The sequence below is a fragment of the Ascaphus truei genome, chromosome 8, assembly GCF_040206685.1.
Source record: "Ascaphus truei isolate aAscTru1 chromosome 8, aAscTru1.hap1, whole genome shotgun sequence".
NCBI lineage: Eukaryota > Metazoa > Chordata > Amphibia > Anura > Ascaphidae > Ascaphus > Ascaphus truei.
This window is the reverse complement of record NC_134490.1, coordinates 39,889,999-39,896,427: the sequence shown is the minus strand read 5'-3', so window position 1 is coordinate 39,896,427 and position 6,429 is coordinate 39,889,999.

Sequence of the window (6,429 nt, the reverse complement as noted above, 5' to 3'; positions counted from 1 at the left end):
ATCCATGGTGTCCGCTCCGTCGCGTCCTTGGAACTCTGACGTCACCTCCGATTTGGTTCTCGCGGTGTGCAGGCTGTTTGCGGCGTGTCTCCTACGTGGCCAAACGTAACAGGGTCCTCCCACTACGCGTTTCGCCTGCTCAATGCAGCGGCTTCATCGTGACGCATGGTATAAATAACCCACGCAATCAAATACTAATAAAAACATCCTGGTGATCTGTGCTAATTATTGGGGGAAATAATTACATTGATGTACAACTGGTAACAGAAAGTACCTGACCTATCATTGTACCGTATCTCAAATGTTACAATGCATGAAATTTTTTACTGAGATGCAAATGTATACTTAGATGGTAATATAGAATATGTGAAATATCATCCACACTTAAGTACGTTACTTATCCAAATGTTTAATGGATAATTATACTGAGATCAATTTATTAATAGTAAAATCAGATATGTTTGTGATCTTGTATATTTGTAGATCAGTTTATGAGGCAATATTTAGGACAGAGAACATTGTACATGGGGCAATAGGAGAACGGGGAGGAGTAATTTCTATGCAATGTTAGTAAGCACAACCTATTTAAAAATAAGAATAAACCACAGATAGAATAATCCATAGTATAACTGTGGGGAGATTAATCCATAGTATAACTGTGGGGAGATTAATCCATAGTATAACTGTGGGGTGATTAATCCATAGTATAACTTTGGGGAGATTAGTCCATAGTATAACTGTGTTACTTTTGTTCTTTTTTTCTATGTGACCTAGCACTTTTGATGTCTTTCAGTCTTACTTGAACAGTCCTTTCAAACTGTACATACTGTAATGTGAAACGCGTCAACACGTATGTTCAACTGACAAATTACTTCTGTAAATAAATCTTAATTTAGTTCACTATGATAGCCATCATTGGCTATGCAAGAAACCCTTCCCTGAAGCAGCAGCTGTTCTCATACGCTATCCTGGGATTTGCCCTGTCTGAAGCCATGGGTCTGTTTTGTTTGATGTTTCTATTTAAAAATAAGAATAAACCACAGATAGAATAATCCATAGTATAACTGTGGGGAGATTAATCCATAGTATAACTGTGGGGAGATTAATCCATAGTATAACTGTGGGGTGATTAATCCATAGTATAACTGTGGGGAGATTAGTCCATAGTATAACTGTGGGGAGATTAATCCATAGTATAACTGTGGGGAGATTAATCCATAGTATAACTATGGGGTGATTAATCCATAGTATAACTGTGGGGAGATATCAAGTGCATAGAACCCAGGACATACTTGAAAACGAGAGGTAACTCTCAATGTATTACTTCCTGGTAAAATATTTGATAAATAAATAAATATAGGGGGAGCCATAATGGGACATGGTAACATGCCCTCTAAGCAATGCTGATTTTATGTATATACACACAACTACTTTGTGTGTGAACCACCAATGGGATAATTGTTTTTTGTGGTGATAGTAAACTATAATAGTCAAACCGATTTAGTCAGTAAGTGGATGATATATCATACATCACAGTGGGGGGTGGCAGGATACAGCATAGAACTATACATTACATAGTGCAGCCAACAGAATAACAGTGATCAGGTAAGTACTTCTCACTACACTGAACCAGATTGACAGTATTTATACAGAATATCATAAAAAGGATTATAGGCACCTGATGCTAAATAGAAGTAGGGAGAGAGGGAAGAGAAAACAAAATATTAGAATTATCTCAATGGGATACATAATTACTTAAGCAAGGGAACAATGTCTATTTCCAGATTGAGTCCCCTAGGAGTGAGGGTCCTCAATCGATGGATCCAGAATGCTTCCCTTTTCAGCAATTCTGAATCCCTGTCTCCCCCGCTCCAGTGCTGCAGGACGTGCTCTATGGCTATAAATGTCAGACCGGCTGGGTCACCTTGGGGAAATTCAGAAAAATGATTAGGTATACTGTGGGTTGTGAGTCTTCTTTTTATACTACTAAGGTGTTCAATAATCCTGGTTCTTATTGGTCTCACTGTTTTCCCAACATATTGTAATTTACAGGGACATTCCAACAGATATATTACATGGTCTGTCCTGCATGTTATGTCCACAGTAAAAACTTCACCCGTGATGTTAGAGCAGAAATTGGTGTTATTAGGTGATCTAAATTGGCAGGCCCGACAAGTTTTACAGCCATAGAATCCTTTGCTATGATTTAACCAGCCATTGTGACTAGACCTTTTCTGTCTCAATGCACTTTGGGCTAATTTGTTCTTTAAATTACAAGCTTTCTTGAATATTACATTTTGTCTATCAGGGATATTTGTTCCAAGAACAGGGTCGGTTTTTTTTTAAATATCCCAGTGTTTGTTTATGATACTTTTGATCTTCCCAGCTTCCCTGTTGTATCCAGTGAGGAATGTGAAATCAAACTTCCCACTGTTCATCTGATTTTTCACTTTTGCTTTAGTAAATCACTCCTAACTAGCGTATCAGCTTTGTTGAGAGCTTCATTAATCTTTTCCCTCTTGTAATCCTTTTCTAGAAATCGTTGTTGGGCCATATTGGCCTGTGTCAAAAATTGCTCCCTGTTCGTGCAATTCCTTCTAATCCTGGTAAATTGTCCAGATGGAACATTGTCTATCCATCTAGGCAGGTGGCAACTAGATCTTAGAATAAAGTTGTTTTTGTCAATTTCCTTTAAAATAAGTTTTTCTCTTCATGGTGTTGTGATAATATATATATATATATATCCAGGAAATTAATTTCCTTTGTATTCCATTGGCTGGTGAATTTTAAATAATTTGTGTTCGCATTCATGGTGTCAAAAACCTTTATTAGATCTTCCTCACTACCCCTCCACACCAGAAACACGTCATCAATGAATTGACGATAGAGGACTAGGTCCGCACCGGACCAGATATTATTATTCTCCCAGGCTGCCATGAACAGATTGGCATAGCTCGGTGTGAATCTAGTCCCATCGCCGTTCCACATTTTTGTAAATAAAAGTCTTCTCCATACCAGAAATAGTTATGGTCGAGGATAAATTTAATGCTGTCAATTATGAAGTCTAGTTGAAGCTCTGGCAAGTTTTCATCTTCTTGTTATATTTGCCTTATAGCTGCACACCCTTTAGTATGTTGTATTACTGTATATAGTGATGTCACGTCACAGGTTGCTAATATATAGTGTTCCTCCCATTTTATATTGTTTAGAGTATTTAATATATCTGTAGCATCCCTTAGATAGGCTTTTTGTTGAATAACATATTTCTGAAGGAATACATCAATGTACATTGATAGATTTGCTGTGAGTGAGTCAATCCCCAAGACAATGGGTCTGCCCGGGGGATTGACTACACTCTTGTGCACTTTTGGAAGAATATAAAATATTGGTAATTTTGGTTTATTACTGTATAAAAAATTATATTCATGCTCATTGAGTATTCCTGCTTCTTTCCCTTTATCCAAGAGACACTTTAGCGCTTCTATATACTCCTTAGTGGGGGTTAGACTTAAGCTTAACATATATCTCCACATCTTCCAATAGGCGGAGGGACTCTGCATCATAATTCACCCAATCCATCAGAACAACTCCCCCCCCCCCCCCGTCAGCCTGTTTGATGACTAGATCGTTATTATCCATCAGTTCTTTTAAGGCCTATTTTTCATTTTTTGTTGAATTGTCTCTCTGTTTGAAAGCCTAATGCATAATCGACCCAAAGTCTTTCGTAATCATTTGGAAGAAAACTTCCAAATGGTTGCCTTTCAAAAATGGGGATAGAAAGTAGACTTTGGTTAGAGTTCTGTGTTGATGAATTGCCTCTCCTGTTGTACTATCGGTGCGACTTCCCTATTAGTGATTGGTTCTAAGTTCCTTCCCATAAAATTGCTCTTAATAGTAAGTTTCCTGAGGAGTTTATTCGCATCTATATGCAACTCAAAATTGCTGTGTCCTCTCATTGGTGCGAACGACAGCCCTTTTGATATAGCGCTTTTCTGTGATTCTGTTAACTCTACTGAACTAAGATTAAAAATATTATCTGTTATCTTTTGCTCCTTTTTGGTTCCCGCTCTCTTTCTTCTCCCCCTCTTTCCTCTGAAGGTCTGCCTCTTTTTGAGGTGGCCTTTGACCCTTTCTCCACTAGTGGGTGATAACGATTTTTCATGTCCCACCAAGTGGAAGGGCCCTCCGTCCCTAAAAAAAACCCTCTGATCTGTCATTACCATGATGATCATCCCTATTTCTCTCTTTCTTATCCTCATTCCTTCTGTTATCCTGAGATTGGTTGTTCTTACGATTTCTATCTTCTTCTCTTTTATCACTCTTTGGTTAATTAATGGGGGTATAAGTAGCTCTATGTCTATCTCGCTTTGCCACGTAGGAATGGTCGGTGCCCCTTTCTACCTGTCGATCCCTACTTGACACATGAGATTCTCTCCTCTCTTTTACAGGTGTAACCTCTCTGTTGGTCTCATTTGTTTTATTGTGTTTTCTTTTATGGTAGTTACCATTGTCTCTATACGTGGTTCTACCCTGTTCATGGTTTTGATTCCTCCTAATGGTTCTGCTCTTATTCCAGTTTCTTTGTTTCCCTTTTAGATAGTCCTCCTCATCTCTCTTTAGTTTTAGTAATTTGAAATTGTTAGTTTCTCTCTCTAGAGCAGCGGTGCGCAAAGTGTGGGGTGCGACCCCCAAGGGGGATGGAAGATTGTGCTGGCGGGGGCGCGGGCAGTTGCAGAGGCCCCGCGCTCTTCCCCCAGGCATTTAAATGAAATGCCGGGGGATCGCGTGAGGCCCCTGCAACTGTTTACTTGCCGGGATTCAGCTGTCTGTGTTGCGTCACCATGGCAACGCGGCGGCACCATGTGACCTGACGTCACATGCCCACGCAGCGTCATCTGACGCGAATGAAGGTAGGCAGGGGGGCGCGAAAGCCGGGGGCAGAGTGACAGGGGGGCGCAGCACAAAAAGTTTGCACTCCCCTGCTCTAGAGTATCTAATTTATTTTGTAACAAATTGTCCCTTTCCTTAAATTCATTAGTATTTTCTAACAGGGTCGATTTTTCTTTTATAATATTGATTTCCTCATCTAGTTTACACAGGTGTCTTTCTTTTTTCCTTATTATTAAATCCATTAATTCCTGGGAGCATCGGTGTGTAACCATCCTTACCCAGCTCTAAAGGAGGTCCCATCAAATTGGTTACATACAATGGCAGTGCTCAGTATCTCAGGCCTTTGCAGGGTGCTGGGTAGGTGCAGTCTGGGCGTGAATAAGCAGACAGGAAAAATATAGGCGCCAGGAGCTTTTATAAAAACAAAAGATGCTTTATTGACATATGATGCATTGGGACAGAACTTATGGAAAACAATAGTATTCTGGACTTCATCCCCTGATGGTTCTCACTCCTATTTAGGGGAGGTGTATAACTTGAGGGCCCATCCTTAAGGATATAGTGGGGATTGCTTTCAGGGAAGGCTATGATGGGGTAAGAACCCACTGGACAGACGGGTTCTATACTAATGCAGGCTGCAGTATTGGCAACCCAATGAGGATAGTGATGGTCAGGCTGCGGTACGGGCAACCCTATGAGACCAGTGGCATCCCTCACCCAAAACTAAAGGTCCCCACCCTTTTAACAGACGCTATCTTAAAGGGGCACATTCATAATTGAAAACAACAAAAGGTGCCATGGCACATCTTAATACACATGACTATAAAACACACACATCTATTTACAGGACTCACAGTAAAGACCCCAGTCTGAACTCTGAAGAACCTGCTTTTAGAACATAAGGGGCGGATATATACACCCTACATCAACATCATACATCACATGAGAGTGGAGTAACCTGGGTGAGCACACACAGTTAAACGCTTTAAGGCATTTAAACCCTTACAGAACTAGTAGTCCCCAAAGAAGAGGCTACACGTTTAAGCACCCAGTTTGACCTTAAACCTCCAATGCTGGGGAATCCAATGACAACGCCATAAAAAGCACACAAGTAATTATGGGATTCTACAGGTACATTCAGGAAATTCATTTGTAAGCACATGATACTACTGTCTCTGTACGTTCTTCCTACCTACCAATTAGATTGTAAGCTCCTCGTAGTAGGGACTCCTCTTCCAAAATGTTACTTTTATGTCTGAAGCACTTACTCCCATGATGTGTTATTTGTATTATTTGTTATTTATATGATTGTCACGTGTATTACTACTGTGAAGCGCTATGTACACTAATGGCGCTATATAAATAAAGAGGAAAAGAAGGGATCCAGCGCTCCACGGATTTCTGAATAAGAAAATTTATTGTGCCACACAACGTTTCGACCTTATGGTCTTTATTAAGTGACTAGGCATACATAAGTCAGGATCTACCCAGTATATATATCCTTAACCATTACCCATAAACAGGTGAATAACAGGTGAA